Below are 12,864 nucleotides of genomic sequence, written 5' to 3' on the forward strand. Positions count from 1 at the left end.
TAACCAAAAACTAATTTACAAAAAAAACATTGGAACGGTTGAACTAGAACAGGACTGTCCAAACCTGCTTCTAGAGGGTCACTGTCCTGCAGAGTTTAGCTCCATCCCCAATTAAACACACCTGAACCAGCTAATCAAGGTCTTACTAAACATGCTAGAAACTTCCAGACAGGTATGTTGAGGCAAGTGGGAGCTAAACCGGAGATGGTCTTATTATTGGGAAATACGGGAGTCTGTGGCTCTACCATTGGAAAAAAGCATAATGGATAACTTGGATGACTTGTACCTTGATAACAAATCACATTACAGCCGTGTTGTCATTGAATTGCGTTCAGTTGTGCAACAGTCAGTCACTGTTTGTGGATACTATAGAAATGAACAAGACGTGCCGTAAACTGAATCATACCTGTCGCACAATTGTCTTTTATGAAACAGCATTTATTTCCCTGGTGTAAACTCTAAAAATAGACTAATCCAAATTCGACTAAGGTTGCAGGCTTGACTTCAAGTGGCTTTGGCTAAACTCTGCAGGACAGTGGCCCTCCAGGAGCAGGTTTTGGCTACATCCAAAAGCTTAAGCAGCTGGCTTGTTGCCTCCCTGCCCTATCAGGCAATGACAGCACAGGCAGCATTTGCGCAAAAGGTATGAAAGGTACCTCATGAAACCGATTTCAGACTGGCTTCTGGAGCAGCGCAACGGTTAAGTGATCTACAACAAAATAGAGTGAGCTTAGGTGATAACTAAGCAAATATTTAATTCCTATAATAATAATGTGTCACTAGAAATAAGAAACTGACCACCAACCGCAACTTTCAGATGCCATCTTGATTAAATGTCACAGAATGAAACTAAATGAAATGAAAAGATTTTGGGACATTATAGGAAGCGATACATCTATGCTGCCTTCAAAAACCGATCAGATGAAGGTATCTCAGGAGACAGGAAGTGAAGTTAACATTGGATTTGGACGTGCCTTGATGCCTTCCTACCTTGGAATGCATCCTCCAAAGGCGTAATTTTTCAGCTTTTGGACATAGCCTTATTAGATACCCCTGATATAGTATGCCTAGTAAGACCTTGATTAGCTAACTCTGCTCAGAGTTTTAGGACTACTACCACCTTTTTTTCCTCTTTCTTTTTTTGCAATAGTAACGTCTCATGCACAAAACAAGTGATTTCTGTCCCTCCTTTCCTTCCAAAGCCATGTATCTCAGAGTCGCATGGCCAGATGAAACAATACAGTTACAATACAGAACCCCTTAGTTTTGCTTATAATTCCAATGGTTTAAAACACCAGACATTGATAAGCTTGTGATGTTCTGTTTTTGTTTATGACTCATTGTACTGTTGTTTAGTTTTCCAACTCAACACCTTAGTCATGCTCTGTGAACACGTCAAGCTCCTCCCAGAAAAACGAATAACTTTCATTTCTGATGGGTTAGAGCGAGAACATGACACCCTCTCAGCTAAAGAACATTGTGGAGCTGTGTAATGTTTTCCTGGAGAGGTTGCCCTGAAGTTCTGTGCTTTGACGCATTACTAGCACAGGTGTGACCTCCAGCCTGCCTGCAGAAAAGTTGGATCCAATGCCAAGCTTCCAGCAGGAGCTTGAACACATGTGTAAAGGTAAGTGTGATGTCTTTCGTTTTAGCGCGGCCTGTTAATTCACCATGTTTCTTATTGCCTCATTTGTCTTGAACTACCATGTTGTTATCAGTTGCATTGGTGTGAATCTGTTTTTGGTTATTTCTCAAGACTCTTGCATGTAGGAAAATCAGGAAAACAAAGTGATAGACTGACTTTATTCCACACATCTGGAGCTCTAAAGGTCAACCGTATTCCTTAATAAAATACACTGTATACTTATCCAGATATCACACTGTTCTCAGATTGCATTTCCATAAATTTCATAGGGACCCGGAGCTGGGAACCAGCTGTTGGCATGTCTGGAGGCCACTAAACCAGTAGTCTTTCAATATTTATTACAATTACTTTCACGTGGGTTTCTTGTGGATGTGACAGGTTGTTGATTGGTGAGCTCCGGTGCGGGTGTTGGAGGAACTCATTAAAAATGGAAGCTGTGAAAGTAGGCCAGCGGTTCACTGGTGTGGAGGCAAGGGGTAAAGGGGAAGGAAAGCAGTTCCCAGTTCTCCATCGCCTATCCCATGTCATTGTCTTCTCTTGGTCCATTCTCTGCATGAAGAGGTTAGTTTCTCCATTTTCCCAATTACAGCTAATCTAGTAAAACTACATCTCAAACAAACAACTTGCACTGTTGAGAGTGAGAAATAAAGCCTACTTGACTGAGTGCTTTGAGAAAACAGGAGAATAGTCACTGCATTATTTATCACTGCTCTAAGTTATCCAAATATTGAAGCCAGTTTTTTCTGTTTTTGAAGCTGAGGAATTAACTTTAGTTCAGGGTCTGCCAAAGGTCAAAATTCCATCAAGAACAAGGGCCATTTACCATTTCTGTTTAATAAACTGTTTTTCTCGGTTCAATACAGCATGTATGAAATGCTGGTCACTGTGATTTTGCCAAGTAAGACATGTTCCTGGATCAACCTATTTGATTGATCCTTGAAAAACATTCCTGTCCAAAAATTTTGTCCTATCCCTACCCCCAAACCTCACCCTACCTATATAATAACTTCTCCCTAAAATCTGAGGGAAACGATAGGTGAATAACACTGATGTAGAAGCACCTAACCCTGCTTGTAAGCCTAAACTTGACAAACTGTAAACTTGTCCCTCAAATCTGATTGGAATGTTATTCCAGGATCAACAAAGATCAACTTGGTGAAATCACATTCACCATGAAATGCTGTCGATGAAAAATGACTTTGACTTCGACAAAATTGCTAAAATACACACTTAACATCCTTAAGACTAGTGTACTTGTGAACATGACTAGTGTGACAGAGTTGTGTTCAGTAGAACATGGAGTTAGCAATGCCAACGTAATAGGTTTGATTCATTATTAAACTTATGAAAAATGTATAGCATGAATGCAAAGTAGCTCTTGTGAGTGTACATCAATGTAGATTTAAGGGCCTGTTTCCCCCGAAATGCGCTTTTGCACTTAAAAACGTGAGATACAGAAAAAAACGGGAGGTCTTGAGACGCGTTTTAACTTGAGTATAGAACGGCGTGTCATGTGCAAGGTGTTGAAAAAGACGCAAGATGCGATCACAGCATTTAAAGACATCAGTTTAGGGCGTATTTACTATAGAAAAACAATGGGAAAGCAATGAAGTGTAATAAAAAATAAAAAACATATTCTTTGCAAATGGCTCCTAGGAATTGTTCTAATTTCCATGGAATTGCAGCAGACCAGAGAGAGCATGTGTGTTGATTTCTTTGCAAGAAATATTCCAGCAGATTCTGCATGATTAAGACATGGCGGGAAGGCAGTAGATTAAAAAAAGTTCACTTGATGCCTTGTCCCTTGTCCCCGATGGAGGACTTATGGATTTGCCTCTGTAAAAATAAATATGAATAAGTCAGAGTTTAAGACTTAAGTGCTTTTCTGTGGACTTGTCATCTTATTCTTCTGTCTAATGCCCTTTTATATTATATCTCAATAGCTCATTTTTACAACAATGTGAACACTGGGAAACATGCTTAAAGCTCAGAACTGCCATTTTGATTTACATTTGCTTCCTGGTGGATTAAGGAAGTGCTGTTAGCAAGGTTTTGTTATTGATTTATACTTCATAATTGGAAAAGAAAGCTGGCCACTATTGCTATAGCAGACCAAAGCATGTGCACATGTGAAGTGAACTTATTTGACCGTCCTCAGTATCTGACTATTATAACCTGCATATAGCAAGGCTGAATGCCCTTTAGCCAAACAAAGAGTGACAAACATGCCATTGTGCTTTGATTGTCTCATTATCTTCATTCCCTTTGTTTCCAATTATCTGAACTCTTCATTAGAAGCTTTAGTGCATTACATAACAATGGACTTCATTGTTTTCTCAGTCAGTCTGTGACTTAGTGAGAGTTAAAATAGGCATCTGTTTATGTAGCTGGCAATCAGACTGCACCGCGCAGGACGAAAAGATCTGTTTAATTTGTTTTGTGGTATTTGTATATGGAAAAATGACTGTGTATTTTTTGGTTTAATGTACATATGGCCTGTGCTGTTGGCATTTTGGAGCAATTACACCTCGTTTTACTCTTCCCGTATTCCTCCTCAACATTTTGCCAGAACGCAGCACTGCTTAACAGTAGCGCTGTTGAAATTGGACTGCAATATTCCTACAGTCCAATATTGAGATTCCACTCTTCAATGTTCTGCCAAGTGTCTATTCAGTAAATGGTCTGTGTACCATGTGCCACGAGTAGCTTGCCGTGTGTACCGTGTTCTATTCCTACTCAAGTGTCGTATTTGTTCTATAGTCTGCGGTAGGAGCATCATAACCGTCTCTTTCTCTCGCTGTCTCTCTTATATTTGATGTCCATTCTGGTTGTCACCTCTTTGTATCTTTGGTTTGATGCCACAGCTAAAGCACACTTGGCTGCCTGTATCAGCCCGTTCTCATTGGCATTGAGTCTGACATCTGGATCTGACAGGTTTCTGATTGGTTGGTATGATTCATATGAACCATGTTGTCCTTGCTGATCTGTCATCTTTTGTTCTCTACAAGCTAGTTCCAGAAGGAATTTGTTTCTTGACTGAAGAATTAGATCGAATTTTTTAAAATTTGTTATCAATAACATCTATTGCTAATAAAATATGCTGTTTTCACTTAGTGTAAATAGAATCTAGTTGCTATATCAATATAGGTTAAAATGGTCTAGCAATGCATTAAAAAGAAAACTATATATGTACAGTATATATTTTTTTAAAGGTGCATTAAGCAACTTTTTCATGTTAAAAATACCCGTTTTCTAACCCATACATGCTTAAACAATTGCCTGATGGGCTGAATGAGCCCTTCTCTGATCACTGAGATTGTCTCTATAATCCTGTAAAGTAAAATAAATAAGAGGGATTCGGGCCGGAATTTTAGACTGGGTGTGACGTCATGCGCGTTCACGGCACGCTCACCTGGCTGTCTGGCAGGTTTGTGTATTCGCCGCCATTCTCCGTAGAAGATGGATTCTAATAGACCGGCTTGTAGTTCATTTCAAACACCAACGCAAACTCCACGTAAGATAAAAAAAAGAAAACTTTTGTCAGTGAGCGTGCACACTTCTGGCTGCAGTTTCGCTTGCCGCCAGAGGGGGCATAGTTCTGCAAAAACTCAGAGACTTGCGCAATGCACCTTTAATGTCATTTATGTGTAATTTATTATTTAAAACATTTACGTATAAATATACATATACAATACCGTTCAAATGATTGCAGTCAATACTTTTTCTTTGTTTTTAAAGAAATTCATACTCTTTTCAACAAGGAGTCAAGGACACATTAAATTAATCAAAAGTCACAGCAAAGTCATTTATAATGTTGCAAAAGATTTCTACTTCAAATAAATTCTGTTCCTTTGAAATTCATTAAAGAATCCTGAAGACAGTTATTTGTAATAATACTTCACAATATTACTGTTTTACTGTATTTTTGATCAAATTAATGTAGCCTTGATGAGCATAAAGAGATTTTACTTTCAAAAACAGTAAAAAAAAATCTTTCTAACCCCCAAAATACATATAATGCTCCTTGGAAATTGAACTCTTGACCTTGGCATTGCTAATGATGTGCAGGGCCACTTGAACCAAAGGAACACCCTATGTTCATAATTGTTTCCATTTTTCTGCTCAGCATATTGGTACATAAATGGAACAAGGGGATATCATTGATCATCATGCTAATCCACAGTGCTGTGATTCATGCTCGTCAATAGATACATGGAGCCAGCGATCATGTTCCTGTAATCTGTTGATATTGCATTAATGTGTCACCTCTCGCACAAGTCAACATGAGTGTGTATGAGATAAAAACACTGTCCGCTGTTTAGCAATGGAGCACAGCTGAGCTGAGAGGGAGCACGGACGGGGGGATGGGCCACTGCTAATGGTGGGGAGGGGGGCTGCACAAACAGTTTAGTTCTGCTCTGGTTGGCAGCACATAAGCCTGTATGATCCAAGCTCCAGCCTGTCCAGAGCCAGGAATAGCAGCAGTGCGCTAATGGCACTTGAATAAAGGGAAATGAAAGCGCTGAAGTAGGTATAGGAGAAACAGGAGGAGGGTCTTAGCTCTGGCCTCATGCAGGAACTGGATTATTATATATCTTGCATATATACTGCGTCTTAGTAGTGCGTGAGTTTATATGTGAATATAAATCTGAGAGAAAGACATTAGGAGAGAGTTTTTACCTGGCAATGAAAAAGGACTCCTGAACAAAGTAGTTTGTTTTCATACCTCATGCATCTGATAATTCGAATTCTTAATACTGGAGGTAATATGAATTAGTAAAAAAAAAATTTTTTTAAACCAAATCGTCATTGCCACCATGCCAATGTGTTGTGGGTGATTGCCAGGATATTGCTATGCTGTTGCTAAAGGGTTCTGAATGGTTGCCAGGACATTGTCGGGTTGTTATTAGATTGTGGCTCTTAGGACGTTGCTATGGGGTTTCTGGGTTCATCTGGGTGGTTACCAGAGTGTTGCTACCAGGGTTGATTAGGTTCTCTAAGTGGCTTTTTTCTTGTTGCTATGTTACATAGTAGCTTGTTATTATTTGGTAACCGAGCATATCTGGGTGGTTGCCAGGGCATTGCAAGGTGGTTACAAGAGTGTTTCTATGCATTTGCTAAGGTGTTGTGACCAACGCTGCCTCTAAAATCACATACTTTCTGAGTAGGTACTACATTTAAATTTGAATTTACTTTACGACCGTTAAAAAAGTACGTTCTGTATAGTATGAATATGGGTAGTATGAATAAAATTCGGATGTACTACATCCACCATGTTGTTACTGTCACGTGACCCACCAGCGTTGCTTCACCTCCATTTATAAATCCCCTCCTGTGGCCTCACGGGAAGTAGTAGGTCATCTGGGGTCTTTTCGCCTACTATTTTTTTAATACTATGTATTCGGACATACGTGGCATAACAGTCATACTGTTTTTTGCATACCATATTGTAGGGAATTATTCAATTTCGTCGGCATTGCTAGTATGTCACACACGTCCTGAAAAGTGAAGCCAAAACCATAGACTGTAAAAAAAATATGGACGTAGTGTAGAGCATTTTTGAAGCCAAAAGTTGGCGGAGCCGGCCGTCGCCATCTTGGCAGCGCGTCACCGCGTGCCACTCCCGGATAAACGAAAATGGGCAAAAAGGCGGGATTAGCTGAGGTGACGTGACGGCTAACAGACAGCAGACAAACGGCTAGTAGGGACAGCAGCAGCAATCCACCTGTCACTCAAGTGGCCATGCCCTTAATTATTCAGAAATGTAAGGCTTGATATTTTAAACAGATGAGTTATATAAAAAAAATCACCCCCCTCACAGTTGTCATGAAGGGCAAAATTAACTATATAGACCAAAATCACTTTTTGCACCAGGCTGGAAACACATTTTTTTCTGCTGTAAAGTTGGGCATTTTAACATGGGGGGTTTCTGGGATTGACTCTCTTTTGCAGCCTGTTTCTAGCGGCCTGTCGATGAATTGCAGTTTAAGTCACTTCAGTGTTGGTTTCAAGACAGAGACAGGAAGGTTGCCACTTGGCCAAAACATTTTGATCGCCCCCTTGTGGCTGGCTGCAGTATAGGTCATAAACCTGCCCTCTCCATGTAATTGTATCTAAAAAGTCAATCTAAAAAATCCAATTACACTTCAAATAATTTTTTTCCAAAGATGGTTTCTGCCATTTTGGATAGTTTTTATCACGCTGATGTATATTTAAGTGTTCGTTTTTCAAATAAGTTTGGTTTTAGTTATTTGATGCCATAAAATTGTGCTTGCAATTGAGTCTGTAGGAGTATGGGCGGGACCTTGATACCGCAGCTCCACCTCACGATCACTACTGCACAGACTCGAGCTCCACATGACGTAATCGCTGCAAGATGCCAACAGCCATTTCTGGGACATTTTGGCTTCATTTTAGAAGAAAGTGGAGACACGCTGTCCATCTTTTTTTTTTTTATAGTCTATGGGCAATATCCATTAGTTCATGGAGCTGACAAAAGAAGTTTTTTTTTGTTTTTTTTTGTGCCTTTTTTTCATAGGCCTTTTTTTGTCAGCAAAATAGGAAGCTTGGATCAAAAGGTGAAAGATTTATCAAGATGATTTTTGGATCCCTCAGTTCTTGAGACTGTTCTTGGGGGAAATTGTTTTTATTATTTTTGGGATTAAATATGTTCCATGTCTTGTTCCATTGGAATTAAACCAACGGAGCTATGGCTATCAAAACAACACTATCATGTTGAAGAGATGAGAGGATTATGATGGATCTTTAACCTAAATATTTTTTCTTGGCTGCCCATAGTGTTATTGTGACATTATTTTTGTAGGTAATCTGTAGATGTTTGGGCTTTACACACTTGGAATTAATACAACTTGTTTTGATAACTGCTTGTCCATCTGTGGAAATTTTGCATTTAAATCAACTCTTATTGTTGACAAAAGAAAGTCTGTCTCTGAAATATCTACTGAAACAATAACGTGTGAAAGCTTCTGTGACTGTACACAGTGCGAAAATATTTAAAGGGTTAGTTCACCCAAAAATGAAAATTCTGTCAGTAATTACTCACCCTCATGTTGTTCCAACCCCGTAAGACCTTCATTCATCTTCGGAACACAAATTAAGATATTTTTTATTAAATCTGAGAGCTGGCTCACTCCTCATAGGCTTCTAAGACATTATAACTTGCTGGCCCAGAAAATGTATTAAAGACATCGTTAATATAGTCCAAGTGACTCCAGTGGCTCAATCTTAAGTTTATAAAGCGACGAGAATACTTTTTGTGTGCAAAAAACAAACAAAAATAACGACTTTATTCCACTATTCATTTCCTTCTCTCTGGGCCTCGAGTTTTTTCACGTAGTGTTTTAGCGTAGCGCTTCTGTGTTGTACGTCACACGCATCACATACATGACCAGCGTCGGCCAATAGTGAGCCTACGTGTGACGTGCAACACAGACGCGCTGCGCTAAAACACTACGTGAAAAAACTCGAGGCCCAGAGAGAAGGAAATGAAAAGTGGAATAAAGTCGTTATTTTTGTGTTTTTTGCGCAGAAAAAGTATTCTCGTCGCTTTATAAACTTAAGATTGAGCCACTGGAGTCACTTGGACTATATTAACGATGTCTTTAATACATTTTCTGGGCCAGCAAGTTCATAAGTCAACACCATTGCTGAGTATTTTCTCCTTAAAGCTGCAGTGAACCAAAGACAGTCTCAAAAACACGGTTTGAAATCCCAGTTGTTCTCTACGTCACAAATGCTATCGTGACCAATCACGTCATCGTGCGGGCGGGCTTTAGCATATCATTAACTATGCTCTGAAGCAGGCAAAGATCCCGGTATATTTTTCTGTTGATTATAAAAAAATTGGGTACATTTAGAAATATAGGGGGTTAATTATGTATATGATGTATATTACAATGTTTATGAGGAACTATATGCCTTTCTCCACTGACGTTCTAAGTTGTTCAAAGCGTTTCTAAGCGTGTTCAAAGGATACTGATTTTCAGGAGGCAGACTGAGATGGCAAACGCTAACATGGTTTGTGCAACATTAGCAGCACATTATTAGCTGTTTGATAACGTAGTCAAGCAAAAGGCTAATCATATTAATTACCATTATGTGTCCGACATTGTAGAGAGCAATAAATAGGCATTACCATTCTGATACATCGATTTGTAGACAACCCTATAATTCACTCTTCAAACATAAATGGCTGAATTAAACCAGTATTTCTACTTGCCATTGTGTAGTGTTTACTACAGTAAAGTTGACCGAGTAGGACAGGTTGTCCGAGCTGGTGTGATGCGGGGTGGAGGCGGGGACAAATATGCATATTCATGAATTGACCACAGGGGGACTTTAAGAAATTAACTTTTAAGAATGCATCAAGTCGATTAAAAAAAGGCATTAGAGACATTTATGCCGTGATAAGCATAAGAGACTTCTTTAAAAAAAAACATTACAAAATCTTATCGACTCCAAAATTTCGAACAGTTGTGTATTTTTGCTGTATTATATCTTTTTCTTATTTTAATTATCAGGCCTACTTATAATATAATAAATGTAAAATCTATTACATTTGAAATCTAAATATTCTATCCATCTTTTTCCTATGCCCCGTGACGCTTTGCACAAATTATTTGAGTAACTTCCGTTAAATTGTAAACAATCAGTGAAATGTGTGCTCTATGAATGCAGTAATACGTTTTTTTTCTTTTTTTACTGGAACATTTACTGTACACAAGTGACATTCTACTCACCCTTCAACCATTGAACATTAAAAGGGAATTTAAACGTGTAAAAGCTTTAACAAATTACTACAACAGACCATGAATAACCCCAAAAAACTCAGTTATTTCCACAGCAATATTACGGACGTGTTAAATATCACTGTAGTAATATTATGTAATTGCGTTGCTTTAATCAAAAACGTTCATTATCTTTAGCATTGAGTGATAATATTTCAAAGTTCTTTCTGTCATTTTGACATATAACAAATACTGCATTTACCTGCTTTAGAAATGTTTCAGTAAACACTGCTAATAGGGATAAAAAGTGAAAAGGGTAGACAATTACATTTTAAAGTATCCGTGAAAACAAACCTGGAAATAGACGTGAGGATTCGGGGAGAAACAGAGAGATTCTTTGTGCATTCCAGTGAATTATCAATGGGATATATTGTATATTAAATCAGGAGAGCAGACCACAAATGCAAAGTATATGTTGTCATTTTTCATACTGTTTCAGCGGAAAACAAAAAGAGAAAAATAGTCAGGAGGAAAATAATGCAGCAATTGAATAATATGTCTGAAAATAAAACATGTAGGGAATTTCACAGCTCATTCAGTCAAACTGGCTGATAAGGATTATTTGTAGCGCCACCTTATTATTTGAAATTATTTGTTTCAGTCTTTTTGAGTGGAAGTTCCCCAAAACGGAAGCACCTCCCGTCATTCAAAATCAGGAAAAAGGTGGAAAAATAGCCACTATTCACTGCTGAATGGAAAAGAGTAACGAGGACTCCTTTTTTGTTCTACAGAAGAAAGTTATATAGGTTTGAAATGACATGAAAGTGAGTAAATGATAGCAGAATAAAACATTTTTGAATGACCTGTCCCTTTAAGCATATATGCGATCAAAAGGATTTTAAGATCTTAAGCATAAATTCTGCCATGTGCATCCAAACCTTCGACTGGTAGTGTCAAAAAGTTTTTCTCCCAGCACCTATAAGGGAAATGTATATGGTTGTATATTTGTATTATTGTAAGAGCGCTGGTTGGAGGCCACAGTACACCAGCTCTTCGCTTCCACAGTCCCTTTGAAGCGGAGCCTGTTGGCACTTAACCCAAATCTTGCACTCGGAGAGCAGTGTGGGAACCAGTAGGGGGGGGAGGAGGCGGCATAGAGACAGGGTTAATGAGTCTGTGGGAGAATATCAGTTCTATGGGATTTTCTTTTTTATGGTGTTGTGTGTATATATCATGTTTGTTGCTATTTAGTGCCCGAGCACCGATGGTGTGAGGACCCTCTTGGAATTGCTCAGTTTATTCTGTATTAGTATTGCAAAAACTCACTACAGTAATGCCGTACTAATATAACTGTTCAGTGACCAGAGGAAAATCCTACATCCTGTTTGAAATATGTATGTAGTATTACAGTATGACCCCTGTAGGTTCAGGAAGTGCAAAAAAAGAAAAATGAAAAAGCCACCCAGTGAAACTTTCCATTGATTTTAAAGTCTTTTCCTTTATGAATGATGTAACTGACCAAAAATTGCTATCTGAATATGTTGCCTGCTATGAACTGCTTTCATGTCTCTTTTAGTACAGTGGGAAGAAACTTACAGAAAAGCTTTTTTTCATCAAAAAAAACTTTGAGGCTTTTTTTTCTCTCAGCTTCATCAAACTTGTGATAGCCAAGTAGGTTTAGATGAAATTCACATTGTAAAGTGAGAGGCATTATGGTTCACAGTCAGTTGATTTATTGATTATTTACGATGCAGTGAATTTTGTGATGTTCTCCCCTTTTTGCTGATAGCATTATTAGTTATTTTGCCCACCAGAAGAGAGAAATTTCAACCTTGGACAAAGTGAACGCTATTAACACACACACATAGAGGCATTGGTGAACCGCCTGTTGCTGGTCCCTTGTGTTTCTCAATGGCGCTGTGTGTAAGAATGCTGCCGACCCCCACCGACACCTCCAGCCCTCATGCATTCATCACCACAGCCGGAGGAGTGTATCTCATGCCTCCCGCCCCTCCTCTGCTTTATTGTTCCATTCTCCTCTCCTTAAACCATCAACCCGTAAACAATCTGGACCATATCACAGCCCTCAATAACACATGCATCTCCTCTGCCCTCTTATCCACTGCTTATAAATTCATTATTGGAATCTGCAGGTTTCTGCATTTAAAAGGGCACCCATGTCTAAAGCATTGGTCATCTGTATTGGTCATACCATTTACATATTCTTATTTTAGGGAAGATGAGGTAAGATGCCCCCTTAAAATATATTAAAAGCATATAAATGTATTTATTTAAACAGGGGTTTTTTTTTTTTTTTGTGGCCTAGTCATATTCAAACATTTGCATAATATAAAACATTATTATTATTATAATAATGTAATTTACAGAATGTACAATTATATTTTCTTTTTTGCATATTCAACATGTATGCTTATATTTGAATATGAAAAACTAAGCCACAAGGAGTAAAAT

This window comes from Leuciscus leuciscus (genome assembly GCF_965113295.1).
Source record: "Leuciscus leuciscus genome assembly, contig: HAP1_SCAFFOLD_546, whole genome shotgun sequence".
Taxonomy (NCBI): Eukaryota; Metazoa; Chordata; class Actinopteri; order Cypriniformes; family Leuciscidae; genus Leuciscus; species Leuciscus leuciscus.